The sequence below is a fragment of the Neoarius graeffei genome, chromosome 4, assembly GCF_027579695.1.
Source record: "Neoarius graeffei isolate fNeoGra1 chromosome 4, fNeoGra1.pri, whole genome shotgun sequence".
Taxonomy (NCBI): domain Eukaryota; kingdom Metazoa; phylum Chordata; class Actinopteri; order Siluriformes; family Ariidae; genus Neoarius; species Neoarius graeffei.
In genome coordinates, this window is record NC_083572.1 from 50,891,360 (window position 1) to 50,910,229 (window position 18,870).

General features: G+C 38.6%; 1 protein-coding gene across 3 annotated transcripts in view; it reads right to left on the reverse strand.

Annotated features, from left to right (window-relative positions):
• Positions 1 to 16,331, reverse strand: part of tead3b (TEA domain family member 3 b) — a 66,749-nt gene extending 50,418 nt beyond the window's left edge. For 2 of the 3 annotated variants that reach the window (XM_060919328.1, XM_060919326.1), the window contains exons 1-2: positions 16,155 to 16,331; positions 15,658 to 15,727 (exon numbers count right to left, since the gene is read on the reverse strand). The gene's annotated coding sequence lies outside the window, so the exon portion shown is untranslated. Of the gene's footprint in view, positions 1 to 15,657; positions 15,728 to 15,905; positions 16,013 to 16,154 lie in introns of those variants that run through there. The other variant, XM_060919327.1, reaches the window with a different exon arrangement.
• Between the last annotated feature and the right edge of the window lie 2,539 nt (positions 16,332 to 18,870).

The window sequence follows — 18,870 nt, forward strand, 5'->3', positions numbered from 1 at the left end:
AGCCTCCACCTCGACTCCCTCGATCAGAACTGATCGTGACCTTGGTCTGGACCTCCCAAAGTCAATGACTAGCTCCTTGGTCTTTGAGGTGTTGAGCTGCAGATGGTTCCTGTTGCACCACACAGCAAAGTCCCTCACCAGGCTCCTATACTCCTCCTCTCTGTCATCACTGATACACCCAACGATGGCTGTGTCATCGGCAAACTTCTGAATGTGACACAGCTCCGAGTTGTAGCAGAAGTCCGCGGTGTACAGGGTGAAGAGAAGAGGGGCCAGCACCGTGCCCTGAGGTGCTGCTAATCACAGTGTCAGACGTGATGTCCTTCAGCCTGACGTACTGCGGCCTGTCAGTGAGGTAGCTGGAGATCCAGGTGACCAGGCAGGGGTCCACTCGCATCCTGTTCAGTTTGTCCTGAAGCAGTAGGGGCTGGATGGTGCTGAAGGCACTTGAGAAGTCCAAGAAGAGGATCCTCACTGTGCCATTTCCCTTATCCAGATGCGAGTGGGCTCGGTGTAGCAGGTAGAGGATGGCGTCTTCCACACCAACACCTGCCTGGTACGCAAACTGCAGACAGTCCTGGGCATGTTGTACCTGGGGTCTGAGGAGGCTGAGGAAGAGCCGCTCCAACGTCTTCATCAGATGTGAAATGAGCGCCACCGGTCGGAAGTCGCTCAGCTCGCTGGGCCGATTCTTTTTGGGAACTGGAATGATACATGATGTCTTCCAGAGGGTTGGCACTCTCCCCAGCTGCAGGCTGAGGTTGAAGATGCGTTGGACTGGTTCACCCAGTTCAGCAGCGCAGGTCTTCAGTAGTTGTGGACACACCTTGTCTGGGCCTGCTGCTTTCCTGGGGTGAAGCTTCCTCAGTTGACCTCTGACCTGGTCTGCAGTAATGCATGGAGGAGTCTGTGTTGAGGTGGGGGAGGAGGGGGCTGCTGTGATGACTGGGGGGAGGTGTTTTGAGGGAAGAAGGAGAGATGGCTGCAGTGAGGGAGAGGGTGGGGGGAGGAACGTGGGCTGGTTGAACCGATTGAAGAAGTCATTCAACTCGTTCGCCCTCTCCACTGTCCCCTCAACAACTCTGGTCTTTGTATTGTGGCCTGTGATGGTTTTCACATCTTCCCAGACCTCCCTCATGCTGTTCTCCTTCGGCTTCTGCTCCACCTTTCTCCTGTAGCTGTCCTTAGCTTCCCTCATGCAGTGTTTCACCTCCTGCTGTGCTGCTTTCATCACCTCCCTATCCCTGCTCCTGAAGGCAGCCTTCTTCCTGTTGAGGACAGCTTTGACTTCCTGTGTTACCCATGGCTTGTTATTAGGGTAACACCGTACAGTCTTAGCGGGGGAGACCACGTCTGCACAGAAGTTGAGGTAATCTGTCAGACAGTGCCCCTCTATGTCCTCACAGTGTGGGCTAAGCAGCACATCCCAGTCTGTGATGTCATAGCAGTCTCTGAGGACATCTTCCATTTCAGGGGACCACCTCCTGATGGAGCTAGTTGTTGCAGGCTGCCTTTGAAACAGGGAGGTGTACTTCGGCTGTAGAAGAACCAGGTTGTGGTCAGACTTCCCTAGTGGGGGGAGGGGTGTGGCTCTGTATGCATCCCTCACATTAGCATACAGCAGGGGTGTCCAAACTGATCCATAAAGGGCCGTGTGGCTGCAGGTTTTCATTCCAGCCATGCAGCAGCACACCTCATTTGGCTTATTCAATCAACTGACACACCCACCCTTTAATCAAGGGTGGGTGTGGCTGCAAGTATTTGACTGTGTGAAGGCAGTTCAGTTGATTGAATGAGCCAAGTCAGGTGTGCTGCTGCATGGCTGGAATGAAAACCTGCAGCCACACGGCCCTTTATGGATCAGTTTGGACACCCCTGGCATACAGCAAGTCAATTGTCCTGTTGTTCCTTGTTGGACAATCCACAGCCTGGTAGAAAGCAGCCAAAGTAGAGTCCAAAGTAGCGTGATTAAAGTCCCCAGAAATGATGATAAATGCCTCAGGGTGCTGTGTCTGCAGCCTTGCTGTGACAGAGTGAATCCTCTCACATGCAGCGGCTGCATCTGCCTTCGGAAGGATGTAAACACAGATGGTGATCACGTGACTGAACTCTCTCGGCAGATAATATGGCCGCAGGCTAACGGCTAGCAGCTCCAAGTCCGGGCAACATAAAACTGTCTTTACGGAGATATGTCCCAGGTTACACCAGCGGTTGTTGACATAAATGATGAGTCCCCCACCTTTGCTTTTCCCGCATGTATTAGTGTCTCCGTCGGCTCTCGCAGCAGTGAATCCCTGCAGGTCCACGTTAGCATCCGGTACAAGGTGTGTTAGCCATGTCTCCGTAAAGATAAATAAGCTGCTCTCCCAGTAAATCCGCTGGTTATTCAGAGCGGAAAGCTCGTCGACTTTATTCGGCAGCGAGTTCACATTCCCCATGATAACGGAGGGAATGGATGGTTTGTAGCGCCGCCGGTTGTCCGCTAGCCTAGCCTTTAGCTTAGCTCCGGCTTTGCAGCCCCTGGGTTTCCTCCTCAGCTCCGCCGGGATGGGGTGTCGTATCCTGGCTCATCCCATTGTTTTCAGGGCCAGCAGCTCCTCTCTCGAATAAGTGAGAAAACTGGCTCCTGGTTGCGTGTTAAAGTTAAATATATCCATGTTATATAGTTAAACACACTATGTCTTTGTAAGAAGAGCAAAAAAGTAAAAAAAGGTGGAAAAAAAGAGGTTTAAAGAGCTAAAAACTACAGAGCTACTGGAGAGGCAGCCATCTCACACAGTGCCCATACGAATGTTTGAGGTGTGTTTTGGATCATCTTCTTATTGTAGGACCCATCCTCTTTTTAACTTCAACTTTTTTACAGATGGTGTGATGTTTGCTTCCAGAATTTGCTGGTATTTATTCGAATCCATGCTTCCCTCGACCAATAAAATGTGCCCTGTGCCACTGGCTGCAACACAACCCCAAAGCATGATCGATCCACACCCATGCTTCAGAGTTGGAGAGGTGTTCGTTTCCTGGAATTTGACACCCTTTTTTCTCCAAACATACCTTTGCACATTGTGGCCAAAAAGTTCTATTTTGATTTGATCAGTCCACAGGACTTGTTTCCAAAATGCATCAAGCTTATTTAGATGTTCATTTGCAAACTTCAGACGCTGAATTTTGTGGCTAGGACGCAGGAACGGTTTTCTTCTGATGACTCTTCCATGAAGGTCATATTTGTTCAGGTGCTGCTGCACAGTAGAACAGTGCACCACCACTCCAGGGTCTGCTAAATCTTTCTGAAGGTCTTTTGCAGTCAAACAGGAGTTTTTATTTGCCTTTCTAGCAATCCAATGAGCAGTTCTTTCAGAAAGTTTTCTTCATCTTCCAGACCTCACCTTGATCTCCACTGTTTCTGTTAACTGCCATTTCTTAATAACATTACAATCTGAGGAAACAGCTACCTGAAAACACTTTGCTACGTTCTTGTAGCCTTCTCCTGCTTTGAGAGCATCAATTATTTTATTATTCAGAATGAGAGGGAGTTGCTTAGAGGAGCCCATGGCTGTTGATTTTAGGGACAAGTTTGAGGATTCAGAGAATTTATACAGCTTTGAAATCTGCATCATCTGACCTTTCCTAATGAAGAATTTGAACAAGCCACAGCTCAATAAGCTAATTAAGGTCTGGAACCTTGGTAAAAGTTACCTGAGAACTCAAATGTATTGGGGTGCCCAAACTTTCGCATGGTGTTCCTTTTCTTTTTTTCACTCTCCAATTGTACAAAACAAAAATAATACACAAATCTTGAAGAAAACGCTGAAAAGAAATGTGCTGTCTTTACCTTTATGCCTTTTGGTAATCAGTTCATCTTTTGCTCACTTACAGTGGGGCAAAAAAGTATTTAGTCAGCCACCAATTGTGCAAGTTCTCCCACTTAAAAAGATGAGAGAGGCCTGTAATTTTCATCATAGGTACACTTCAACTATGAGAGACAGAATGGGGGGAAAGAGTCCAGGAAATCACATTGTAGGATTTTTAATGAATTAATTGGTAAATTCCTCGGTAAAATAAGTATTTGGTCACCTACAAACAAGCAAGATTTCTGGCTCTCACAGACCTGTAACTTCTTCTTTAAGAGGCTCCTCTGTCCTCCACTCATTACCTGTATTAATGGCACCTGTTTGAACTCATTATCAGTATAAAAGACACCTGTCCACATCCTCAAACAGTCACACTCCAAACTCCACTATGGCCAAGACCAAAGAGCTGTCAAAGGACACCAGAAAATTGTAGACCTGCACCAGGCTGGGAAGACTGAATCTGCAATAGGTAAGCAGCTTGGTGTGAAGAAATCAACTGTGGGAGCAATTATTAGAAAATGGAAGACATACAAGACCACTGATAATCTCCCTCGATCTGGGGTTCCATGCAAGATCTCACCCCGTGGGGTCAAAATGATTACAAGAACGGTGAGCAAAAATCCCAGAACCACATGGGGGAACTAGTGAATGACCTGCAGAGAGCTGGGACCAAAGTAACAAAGGCTACCATCAGTAACACACTACGCCGCCAGGGACTCAAATCCTGCAGTGCCAGACGTGTCCCCCTGCTTAAGCCAGTACATGTCCAGGCCCGTCTGAAGTTTGCTAGAGAGCGTTTGGATGATCCAGAAGAGGATTGGGAGAATGTCATATGGTCAGATGAAACCAAAATAGAACTTTTTGGTAAAAACTCAACTTGTCGTGTTTGGAGGAGAAAGAATGCTGAGTTGCATCCAAAGAACACCGTACCTACTGTGAAGCATGGGGGTGGAAACATCATGCTTTGGGGCTGTTTTTCTGCAAAGGGACCAGGACGACTGATCCGTGTAAAGGAAAGAATGAATGGGGCCATGTATCGTGAGATTTTGAGTGAAAACCTCCTTCCATCAGCAAGGGCATTGAAGATGAAACATGGCTGGGTCTTTCAGCATGACAATGATCCCAAACACACCGCCCGGGCAATGAAGGAGTGGCTTCGTAAGAAGCATTTCAAGGTCCTGGAGTGGCCTAGCCAGTCTCCAGATCTCAACCCCATAGAAAATCTTTGGAGGGAGTTGAAAGTCCGTGTTGCCCAGCGACAGCCCCAAAACATCACTACTCTAGAGGAGATCTGCATGGAGGAATGGGCCAAAATACCAGCAACAGTGTGTGAAAACCTTGTGAAGACTTACAGAAAACGTTTGACCTCTGTCATTGCCAACAAAGGGTATATAACAAAGTATTGAGATGAACTTTTGTTATTGACCAAATACTTATTTTCCACCATAATTTGCAAATAAATTCTTTAAAAATCAGACAATGTGATTTTCTGGATTTTTTTTCCTCATTTTGTCTCTCATAGTTGAGGTATACCTATGATGAAAATTACAGGCCTCTCTCATTTTTTTAAGTGAGAGAACTTGCACAATTGGTGACTGACTAAATACTTTTTTGCCCCACCGTAACTATTCACAGTAACAGACATTTTCAGTAAGGGTGTCCAAACTTTTGCATGCCACTGTATATATATATATATATATATATATATATATATATGTATATGTATCCAGATTTAATAATATTAAAACCTGTAATGAAAGTGTAACCAGGTGAGAGTTAAGTAACACAACAAGCAAATCAACTAAATTCAGTTGCTAATTTATTAAATAACAAAGGCTCATTTAGTAAGCTGAGACAGCAATCTAGACAATGAGTACAAATTAACATTAAACAAACAAATATGTTAAAAAGCTATTAATAGAACTGGCTACAGTTACTTGAAAGAATGTATCAAGTTCAAAATCTCTGACAGGATCGAAATTTTATTCTTAATTTTTAAAAATTCAACAAAAAGAACCTTATTATACGAGCCAAATACTTAGCCACTCATATTTAATACTTTTAGTCTTATAAAATAACGGCAAATCAATTCAGAAAAATATCATTACAATCTTTCTAGTTCTGTTCAGAAAATGTCTGTGAAAAGTATTTGAGGAGCGCAAAAAGAACAGAGCAGAACAGGGTAAAGACCACTGTAAAAGTGTATTTTCTGTGTATTTTAATTGGACATAAACACCACCACTAATTGAGAGTCCTTCTCCAAAGAACAAAAGAAGATCATAGAAAACTCCTATGCTATGGATCCAACTGAATGCCTGGTAGCCAGAGCAAAGAAAGAAAGCAACTTATCCATTTTAAAATGTGCCACAAACACTGAAGCCAACCTGCCAGTGCAGCAGAACCTTACTGTTAATCCACCCAAGATTTATCTGTGCCTTCAAAACCTAATATTAGAAGCCTTATGTCAGGCCATTCACAAGACCTGTGTTACATCTGATCTTTTAGTTCCTCAATTTACTCGGGTTGAGGGGCTGAAGCAAAAGTCCCTCCTGTTCTGTTCATGGGTTAAAACAATTGATGCATCTTTTTAAAATTATTTCTTGCTCTTTAAAAGTGACACACACTGCCAATTAATCTTCTATCAGTTTTAGTGTTCTCATTGTATACTGCATACTGTGATTTAAAACAACAACAACAACACACACACACATCTAAAATATCCTAAAAAATTAAGTTACTATTTGAGTCCTAAGTCTGGACCTATAATGGACATCAAAATTCTGGTGACTTCTTGCCTTTTGTTAAAAAATGTTCAGATGATTGGTTGGATGCAATATATACTTTGGGGAAAAGGAGAAAGTGCTGTCGTTAATGAAATGACCTGTCCAGTCACCCAACTCAAATGAGCTGGTCTGGGAGGCATGGAGGAGCATTATAAGTGTTACACATTTTTGAAAACGTTATTCCCTCAAGACAAAATAGATTTCTGTTAAGAAATATTATTTAAATATTATTTGCAAGGAATGAGAAATTAAATAAATAAATAAATAAATAAGGGTGGCACGTTGGTGTAGTGGTTAGCGCTGTCGCCTCACAGCAAGAAGGTCCTAGGTTCGAGCCCCGTGGCCGACGAAGGCCTTTCTGTGTGGAGTTTGCATGTTCTCCCCGTGTCCGCGTGGGTTTCCTCCGGGTGCTCCGGTTTCCCCCACAGTCCAAAGACATGCAGGTTAGGTTAACTGGTGACTCTAAATTGACCGTAGGTGTGAATGTGAGTGTGAATGGTTGTCTGTGTCTATGTGTCAGCCCTGTGATGACCTGGCGACTTGTCCAGGGTGTACCCCGCCTTTCGCTCGTAGTCAGCTGGGATAGGCTCCAGCTTGCCTGCGACACTGTAGAACAGGATAAAGCGGCTAGAGATAATGAGATGAGATGAGACTTCTGATTTTGACGTTTTTGGGTGCAGGAAAAAGAAAATGTACCTGCAGTTCATAACAATTTGCTTAAAAAAAAGATTTAAGATTAAATCGATGTGGTCTGTAAGAAAACATTCCAAAACATAAGGAAAGACCAACAGAAAATTTGTTTCACAAAACCTATCAGTTTTGTCACAATTGTCTTGATTTCTAGACCTGATTTAATGAAGGTCATTATTAGATAACGAAACATAAACTGACCATTTTTTGAACATTTTACATTTCCATGTAATCTGTCTGGTTCCTAAAGTAGTGATCCATGAAACATAGTCAAGTTGATGGTGGTTTAATTTAGGTACAGCTGTGGACATCACAACCTACCAAATTACAGTACTATGTTTATTTTTGAGTTCTTATAGCTATTAGCCTAATCGACTGGTTTCTTTGATTGAATGGGTTTGATCCTAACATCAATAATCCAAAAACAGGTAGACCTATAAATAATTTCAACTTGCACTATGCTTCATTGGTGGAAAGTTTAGGAATAAAAAAAAATCTCTATGGATCCAAAAATTGATAAAGTATTACTGTGAATAATATTCATGAAATAAATGAGGGGTTTTATGGTGTTTATTTTACAGTTAAAAGAAACCATGACTACATAAAGTTTTAAGTTGAAATAAATAAAATGTACTGTCCTTTTCATTTAGCTCTGAGTAAATTCTGTGCTCAGTTGTACGTATCAATTTTTAACAAAGTAATTCTTCTCATGTCTTGATTTAGACATTTTTCGATCACACACCATTTTGCTCAGAACTTGTAGAACAAGGTATCCAGTGCCTACGTAAAATACTTTTCCAGTCTTACCGGCTTAGTAAATAGCATGTTAACCTGGGCACTGACCTCTTTTTAAGAGGCAGAAACCTTTTCTAGAGAAGACAAACAGTGTTTCTAAAAGGCAGTAAATTATAAGACGCATCTAAGTATGCAGTCTAACCAGAACAGGCAGTCTGGGTTGAACCATGTGGAATGAACCTGAATCACAGCATTCTGCTCCTTTAGCAAATCTGCCAATGGATGATACTGTTAACCTCAAAAGACAGATTTATGCAAGTTAAAGGAAAGAAAAGATATAAGAAGAAAGAAAAATGAATCATTCAGTCTGACATGTACAATAATAAAGGCAATAATAAAGGAATAATTTTAAATGAATAAAATTCACATGTAAAAATGTTTGAATGCAAAACATTTGTTGGGTACATCATTAAAACCTGACACTTTAACACATAAACCCATCCAGTATCAATTCGTTTTATGAACGCAACCCAACTTATTAAAACATCCGGCACATTATTTAAGCATGTACAAAATACTAACAATAATATTTTGGCTATTTACTTGAGGTATAGATCTTTTTACTTTCTGCTCTTCCCACTCGCAGAACAAATTTTATTAAAAGATTGCCAAGCTGACTTTATTTATGGCCTTTTTTTTTAAACTTTGGATTAAATCCATTCAACTGCTGTGACCAGTCAAACAAGCTAATAATTATATGAATTCCAGAATAAATATCATAACTTTGATAATGGTGGGTTGTAATTTCCACCACTGTAACAAAATTTAAGAATCACCGACCCCTGGTTATGCTTCTTGGATCCTTGGATCCACTCTGAGATCCATGGCTCTAAAGGACAGCTTTGTGTTGCTGGGAATGTCCAGACTGTTCAGAGTGTCTGAGCCTGAGTAGTCTGTCTGCATGGATCTGACTGCACCATGCTGTCATTTCATCTGTTCATGTGAGAATCACCAACGAACTGAGACAAGAACCTTTGGGATTTTAATGGAGGCCTGCCATAGCAATCAAGTCAATATGAATGACCCGATAAAGACTACAGTAATATCCTTATTAATGAATTTTGGTCACATCAATCATTTTTCAGAGTTTTGATCAGCTGCATCTATAACAGACCGTCTCTTAATAAACTGTCGTAATAAAATATCAAAACTCAACAGAAAAATGTTTCGTTCAATGTTTTTGTTCACTTGTGACCATCATCTTATCTGAAACGTAGCAAGTTTATAGAAGGCTTTAAGCTCTGTCTACTTGGCACAATCATGAAATCCATGTCATAAAATCCCTTAAATAAAGCTTCTTTTGGATACACATGTCAAATTTCCTTTATAACCCTCATAATCAATATAAAAGTAGAGTAGAAACAATGCGTTTTTAAAAGCATATCATATTCATAACCAAAAATCTCTAATTCTGGAAACTTGCACGCATGAAACACTTATATCACTAATTAGAAAGATATTATAGCAATTTCCCAAAATGTTCATTCTGACTAGAATATATATATGGGGCCATCTCAGAAACTGGTCTCTCATTTGGGACATTATGGTCAAAAAATAAATTTTCTAATTTTACTATTTTTTTTTGCATTTACCTAACACTCAATGTTTTTTTTCTCATGTTTAATAAGAATAAAGATAGTATCTTGCTTTATCTGGCCTCCACTGTGGAAATTTTTTTTTATTACAATTCAAATGCTTTTGCAAAATTGATTTACATATAAAATAACTCCATCATGAAGAATTAAAGCCCCTCCTTCACAGATGAGTGAAAATATTGAATAAATTTCCTCTTTTTGATTGCTTGGGTTAAAAATGCCAAGTTATGATGACTGAATTGATTATTCACTTAAATATGAATAATATGATACATTTTGGGTATTTGATATGGCGAAATAGGACGCAATGGAAAAATCAAGAACACACCGGAAAGATGAGAATAACGGCGGTGGTAAAAGAACAGCGACTGTACCGGCTGAAGGTCGTGCGGGACAACGGGACATCACTACCGCACCGGACGGAGTGTGAGGCAGAGGCGGGGCAAAATGACTGGCCGTAGATTCTATCAAAAGTTCGACCTAAATTGACCATGGTTACAAAATATTGGCCAAAAATACGCAAACACTACAAAATATGAAAGTAAGATGAAAAAGAAACATTCTATTGCCTTATACTGCAAGACTAAAACAAAATAAAACTGTCAAAACTCACCTTTTCAGTGATAACGTCCGAACAGATCACTCGCGTAACAGAAAGACCACAAATGGAAACACGATCAACTTCTAACTATTGGAGTGGAAAATTCCATTCTACACATGCAAATTGTTAATATGTGTCCTTCCCCGCACACAAATAACACGCTACGGTAAAAAATAGACCACAACTCATTTTATAGCTCAGAAATTCATACAAGACCAGCTACCATCGTAACATATTCTGTAAGAAACATATTCTATACCTAACTTTCAGCTTTCTTTTTAAAAAACAAAAGTTAGTTAGTTAGTTTAGTTAGTTTATAACTAAATATTTATATGGCGTAGTGATTTTAAGTTACTACTTTTGGTGAGGTAGTGACCTTGACCCTGAGGCTTTCCGTTTAGATCAAAACACACGATCGTATTGGTTTTGGGTCTGCGGAAAATGGAGTTACAACGGTGATCAAGTATTTTGCATGATGTTTTATTATGGTTATGATTATTCTGTGAGCGCACCAATCCTTAGGTGTATAAAGTTACAACTTAAAATACAATTAGTGATAACTGTAGACTTTTCAGTGGACTACAACCTTTTTAAGGGAATGCGATGTAGTCAACCATTTATCCTGTCCCAGATCAAGCTGCCATTTTTCCACAAATTTGCAGAATTTTTGCCAAATTCTAAATATTCACATCAAAGATTTCGTTTTTTCTGTATTATTTCTTTCAGCATTTTATTTCAAATTAAAACCAACATCACCATTCAAAATTGTATAGTTTATTGACTGCGAGTATATTTAGTGGGGTACCCCACAGTACCCAGTTTCTGAGACAGACCCATATATATATATATATATATATATATATATATATATATATATATACATACACACACACACACACACACCACTCGTATTTTTCATATGCACTACATCCAGGACATGGAGACCTATGACCGTGACATATTTTTCAATATCTTCACTTGCGAGAAAATCAATGAATTGTTTTTGATAAATTTGGGGACTTTTTGATTGCGAATGTGTTTTTGTAATAAAAATAAAATTACACGTTGACTTTAAGATATGAAGTTTATCTTCTCATGTTGAAAGACTCACATTTTTCATATAAAATACACTGCGGATCTGAGTGACGTATTTAAATAATATTGCCTGGCTTTTTTCGTCATATTCCATTCAGCTAGCACGATACTGAACAAGTCAAAGACGAGTTCAATATCATGCTAGCTGAATGGAATATATCTGATATACCATGAAAAAAAGCCAGCCAATATAATAATAATAATAATAATAATAATAATTATTATTATTATTATACATACACATTCGATGGAACAATTATCGATTTTACAAAAAGTTAAGAACAGGGGAGTTAGAGTAATATGTATCTTATGGCATTTTCCATTCACTGCAACAGTATACTGTAGATGCTGCCGGCAAACAAAGAACTGTTTCTGCGATACACAGCAGAAAACTTTCTCACTGAATATTTGCATCAGCTCCAATGTGTGACATCATGTTGTCTTGACAACCATGCAATATCGTAAAACATATTCAATGCTCATTCTTCATTGGGCAGAGTGGCGTAATATACGTAGGATAAGCAATATGCTAACAATATTGCATGCTATCAAACGAAATGAATGGAACCCGCTAAAAGGGAATAAATATGTTTTTATTCCATCAAAAGAGTGTCCTGTATGTATAATAATTCCTGATATTTCACTCCGAAGACATCACTCCCAGTGTTTTCCTGCTGACTTGGTACGCGTTGTAAAAATAGCAAACCGGTTCAAAATTAAAATTCTTTTGATTAACTTGCGTATTTTTTGTGGATGTGTCCATATAATATAAAGAGCATTACATGATGGTGTGAAGATATGAAGTTTATCTTCTCATATTGAAAATTATTTCACTTGTTCACTTTGCTAGCTCGTGAATATGTACACCACTCGAAGATAAACTTCATATCGTCACGCTACTGTGTAATATCCTCTCTCTCTCTCTCTCTCTCTCTCTCTCTCTCTCTCTCTCAGACATTACAGGGTTACACAACGATATGAAGTTTATCTTTAAGTGATATATTTTTCATATATCACATTCGGAGTGACGTTATTGGAGTGGAATATCAGGAAATATGCTGAGTGGTGAATGTATATTTCATGAGTGAGCGAAGCAGTTCGCCATTTTGACAATGCACATCTAGTCAGCAGGAAAACATCGGGAGTGCCATCATTGGGAAATATGTCACTCAGATCCACGATGTATTTCGTATGAAAAATGCGAGGTTTTTAACACGAGACAATAAACTTCATATCCTCAAGCCAACATGTGATTTTCTTTTTATTATATCGACACATTCACAAACAAAAAGTTCCCAAATTTATCAAAACAATTTGTCGATTTCCTCACGAGTGATATATATAAAATTTACCAGCTGGGAGGTCCGTATCGTGAAATACCGAGACCTTGACCTTGAAAATACTGACCTCGGCCATGGTATTTCACGATACGGACCAACCTTAAGCTGGTAAATAATATATTTATTTTTTTCCTTAACAAATTCTAACAGAAAATGAGAGCGCCCGAAAGGGAAACCATATTTAGAATAAACTTGCTACAAGCTCGGCGTTAGCAACAGTTACAGCTTTTAGGCTTTCTTCTGAAATGTTTTCTTTTATTTCGTCTTCATCAGGGTAGTAAAACTTGCTTTCGCTGTGAACACTGTCGTTATCGCTATCCATGCCTTAAAACAAATGCTATTACACCGTCATCAGCAACCAGAGGAGCCTGTTCAGTGACAGAATGCTCCTTCCCAAGTGCAGGACTAACAGACTTAAAAACTCCTTTGTCCCTCACGCTATCAGACTGTACAACTCCTCTCTGGGGGGGAGGAGGGGTAACAGGAGCAGTAGCCTAGCCTGACAAAAAAGCAATACTGGACAATGTGCAATATAAATGTACAATATAATGTGCAATACCTCTCCTGCTGGACTGTTTTCATATCTTTTTTTTATATTTCTATATGTAAATATTTATTTTATCTAGAAGTTTTCTCTATTTTCTATTCTCTGTTTATCCTGTAATGATGCTGCTGGAATTTTTAATTTCCCTGAGAGAACCCTCCCAAAGGGATCAATAAAGTTCTATCTAATCTAATCTAATCTAATCTAATCTAATCTAATCTAATCTAATCTAATCTAATCTAATCTAATCTAATACTGAGAAATGCAGAAATAAATGCTGACAAAAAATTGCTACTATATTTGTTGTTGTGAACGAGCGAGTCACCAAAGGTCCGTAACCGGGGTCCGGATCGTAGGATTCCGGACTGCTTGCGAGCCAATCAGAGCGCACGATTTGATGGAAACCGGACTGCGAAAAAAGATTTATGTCATGGTTTCCCTGGTGAAAAATAAATGTGCTAAGTGTACTAAAATTTAGCATACTTTTGTGTACTTGAAGCCACACTAATCATCAATATACTTCAAGTGTGTTTATGATTAGTTAACTTGAGGCATGCTATTTTGGAACAACTAATTTTGTACTAAATATATTTTAATTGTAATTAAATTGTAGAAAAGTGCAACTTGAAGTGTATTTAGTGTACTTTTATGTGCTAAATTACACATAACTTTCACTTAAAGTATATTTTAGTATATTTCTATAACGTGTAATATAGTATAATTATTTTAAAGTGTGTTAAAAGTGTTAGGGTGAAAGCGTGATGTTAGTATACTTTTTATATATTTGCAAAAAGTACAATTTGTGTAAGTACATTTTCAATACACTATTGAAAATATGAATATACTTTAAATACAATAAAGTACATTTATTTTTCACCACGGTTCGGTTGTCTAAGTCCTGGACATAGACAACCAAATATATACTGTATAAGTGCATGACAGACTATAATCTTCATTAAACAAAAAAGAAATGGTATTCCAACAAACATTTCTAAGTTTTCCCAGTGTCTTTACGGTGAAATAAGTAATGTAAATTACAAGAACATGAAGCGACTAGATTTTTTTTTATTAAGCATGCAAATTCATGCATATTTAATTACAGTGCCTCAGTTACATAAATGTAAATTTGTGCTAATAAATATTAAAAAAAGATACTCGTAGGAATATCAGCAATCATCTGGCAAAAAGTTGACTGTGATATGTACTGTTTTAAACATCACCTGGAGTGTTTCAGGGTTGTTTTACAATCAGTGTACGCAAGCTAAAAATCACATTTAACACTTATTATCTTCAATATCAAAAGGCTTGACTAAATAAACTTGGTTGTTTATTGTAGCCCTGTGATAGCTCTATTCACCATGCAAAAAAAAAAAAAATTGGTGATAACATTATTTTTGGTGAATGTATGGCAATATATGTCATATTTAGCAAAATTACTCGTGTCATTTAGAAAAAGTGCTTTTTTGACCACAGGTACTGTAGCTCCAAAAGGGATGCACTTAAATCATTCTTTATACCATAAAACAAATATTTGGTTCCATATCATTGGAAACATAGTTAAGTTTTAATGTTGAATGCCAGTAAGTTTTCAGACTATTTTGATCAAATTAGTATGTAATTGTGTCCAAAAAAAAAAAAAAAGTCCTCTCCGAGACAGCTAATTTTTCAATATAAAATAACATATCTAAAATGATTATTTTCATCCTAAAATGTGGTCAAGATATTGGGACATAAATATTAGAGACAACTAACACAAAGCTTACAGCCTTATATTTAAAAGCACTATGGAAGTAGTGGATTCTGAATTGTCAAAAAAAAAAAAACGTCCTCTCCGAGAATCACTTCATTTGTTTCTCCCAGCCCTGCTTAAAGCTACACTTAATCTTCTTTATCTTATAGCAGATGACACAAAACTACCATACACACGTCAAAAAATTACCTGAAATCTGTTCTTTAACTTGTCCTTCACTTAAAAACTGGCACAAGAACCAGTTTGAATCAATTTGAATTTTGGACCCCTGTGACACAAACTTTGTACCCTGATTGTAAAACAACCCTTCAGTTAGTTTTGCTAAAATGATGGTGACTTTATTCTCATTATCCAGAGCAGATATTATGACTCAGACAGGAGTGTTTCAGCTGCTGAGTCAGTCAGTCAGTCAGTTAGTATCGTCTGCTTGTTGTTTTACAGATTATTAGCATCATTTCCTTTATGACAGTGTAAAAATAACCTACACAGAGATCTGAGATCTCTCCCTCTCTCTCTCTGTCTGTCTAAATAAACAGTGATCGAGTCTCCCAGCACTGTAAAAGCGACAGTGATGTGCCCATGGACTCAGTCAGAGAGACACAGAGACGCCCCTTACCCGTAACCGCAGTGTTCTGGGTGTGAGGGACCTGTCTTCCCAAACAGCTCTCCCTGTCCTTGGCAGAGTCCTAAAGAAGAGTAAAAGCTTTTTTCTTATCCTCAGAAATAAGATTGAGGGAAAACAACGAGCATGTTTTAAGAATAACAGGAATAACATTTTGCCCGCTTATCTTATGCTGAAGCAGTTTAACACTTCGATATGGTCTCAAGTTGACAAACAAACAAACAAACAAACAAACATTTTACATCAGTCAAATGTTAAGTTTCCCACTGTCACTAACTCCATGAGTTCTCATGCACACTCTCTCTCTCTACATAGCATATCCATTCGCAAATCTCTTCTCCATCCCACCCGATGCGGGGAGCTCCGTGGAAAAATGCAAAATATGACAAAGATCTCAAGACTTCGCAAGAGCGGCACGAAAACTCCAGCAAAAAAAAAAAAAACCAACCAGGCTCAAGACAAAGGGCACGCGCTGCTCCGCAAATACTCACCTTTAAATGAGGAAAACGCGTCTGGATGGACAGCAGAAGGACGAAATATCATTAGTTCAAAACCTATTTCTTGCTTGAGCCGCTTATTGTTTTCAGTAATATTTCTCTTGGTTTGACAGTAAAGGTGGAATGCAAGGTATGGGTTTGGTATGAAATTCACGCACTTCACTAGTGGAGAAAAAATGAAGGAGGGGGAAAAAAGTTGAAGAAGGGGCGGAGTCCTTACTGGGCGTCAATCAACAAGTTTAGAGGCGGGCCTTTATTCCAAACCCCACCCCTAACACCCAGAAAAGGGAGCACACAATAGTAGTTTGTCTGTTTTGTTTTTAAATAAAGGCAATTCTTTACTTAGCTACAGTCAAAACATTTTTCTCACATATTACCACAGACACGTTGATTAAAGTATAACAGAATAATAACTAAACTATATAACCTACACAACAGACTAAAGACTTTTGGGTTTTGAACACAGAGGGCAATTTTTGGACAGAAGCTCGGTGAAGTCCTGAATGAAAGCAGCAATGTGAGCAGCTCCCAAACCCTTAGAAGGACAAACTTGTCCAGGAATTCACTGAGAATCTGTCAGCATTCCAGAGTAATGAGTAAGCACTGAAAGTTCCTCACAGTTTGCCACTTTGTCTCAAAAGAGTAGAGGAGTTAAACTTAGTGATGTCATGCTCTGGAAGACAGCCTAAAATGTTTTTTTTTCCTTTGCAAGCCACTTTCACCATAGTTCTCTCCTCACCCGTGTAGAAACCTACAGCTCCGTCTGTTGGATGAGCTTGAAACGTGCACCTCAAAAAAGTTAGCAACTCAAATTAAGAAAAAGACTCGTTCATTTATTTTCTATACGGTACCACTTATCCTTCAGGGTCATGTTGAAAGCAGGAGCCAATCCTAGCTGACTTCAGGCGAGAGGCAGGGTTCACCCTGGAGAGGTCTCAGGGCTAACACAGAGATAAACAACCATTCACACTCACATTCACACCAGAGTAGCTAGTTGACCTAATCCACATGTCTCTGGACTGTAGGAAGAAACCGGAGCACCTTGAAGAAACCGACACAGACAGAACACGCAAACTCTATACAGAAAGGCTCCAGTTGGCCATGAGTTTCAAACCTGGAACCTTTTTGGTGTGAGGCGACAGTGCTAACCACTGCACTACCAAGAAGAAAAATTTCAAAGCTATCACATCCTTGGTAAAACTTTCTCAAATGTTCAAGTTTGCCCAAAAGTAGGACCCTCCTTAGGCCCTTTACTACACAGTATTTTGAACTGAAATCACATTCAATGCTGAATGGATTAGCTTAAGTCAGAGGAGTGATTCAATGACAGCGGTGTCATTTTTTGTCCCACTGATGTTACATTTATCTTACAAATACTGTATGTATGTAAAGTAAAGGTTAAAAAAACATTTTAAACATACATATACTGTCCTTCACAAAAACCAAAACATAAATAAAACTAAAACTTACATTAAACTAAAACATACTAAAACAGTATTTTGCCTGTATTCTTTCCTTGACTTATCTAGGTTATTCTAAAATGTACATTTTAGATCCCACAACATTCACTCAACCCTGTTGTCTGAACACATTTCATATTTTAAAACACAAAAATATTTGAAAAATTCCACAAATGTCCCGAACTCATCTCAGATGGACCGAAAGACAGTGGAAATGTGTGCTGTGATCAGACGAGTCCACTTTTCAGCTTGTTTTTGGGAAAATTCAACATTTTCCAAAAATATTTAGAAAATTCCTAACGTTGGGAAATTGTATCATCAGAATTCCCTAACGAGCATGAGAAGAAGAAACTTCTTTCTTTCTTTTTTGTGATAATGTGATATTGACTGACAAGATCACTTTGAACATGTAACACTCTTACTCAAATTATAGAATGAAAGCAAACTATTAATGAAAGAAAAGTAAATCATGAACTCATTCTTAATGACATTTTGCGTATTTGTTTATTCTATGCTAAAAAGCACAACCCTCCTGGTCATGGAATCACCCAGATGTGCACAGTTGTGGTACTTGGGGGATGGAGTCGTTAAGCATTAAATCATCAAACTATGCTGTACTCCAGAGCCATAGTAAGAAAAAAAAGGAAAAAAAAAACCAACAGTGAAATGAAATAAGTTTTATACGCAAATATTGTATGCAATCACCCTTCTTTCATTTTCTACATAAAATCTCTCCTATCCCTGCCAAAACTGGGAAAGAATATGATGTCACATTAATATTCTAAATCTCATACAAAAGACCATAACTGAATAGTGATATAATAAAACACTAAAAAGGCCATCAACACAAAAAAATAAGCTCCGTTTTACAATTTTACAATATGGAAACATTTATGGATATAATGACATCTATTAGGTGATGTGCAAAAAGGAAAACAAGGAAAACAAACATAGATAATGAATATAATATCAAAATTGACAGTTTAACATGATGAAATAAAAGCAATCATATAACACTTTCAAGATATGAAAAGGCAAACAAAACAAAATACTATTATTAATTCTCAATTTTCTAATACACCGAAGTTATACTTGTTAAAATTACTATGGCATGCAGTTTCCTGATGCATCCAAAGACTCAAGTCATACTTCTCTCTTCATATCTACTCTCACAAATATCCAGTTAAAACTTATTAAATTACCTTTGCTATACTCAGCCCATTTCCAGAAAAGTTGGGATATTTTCCAAA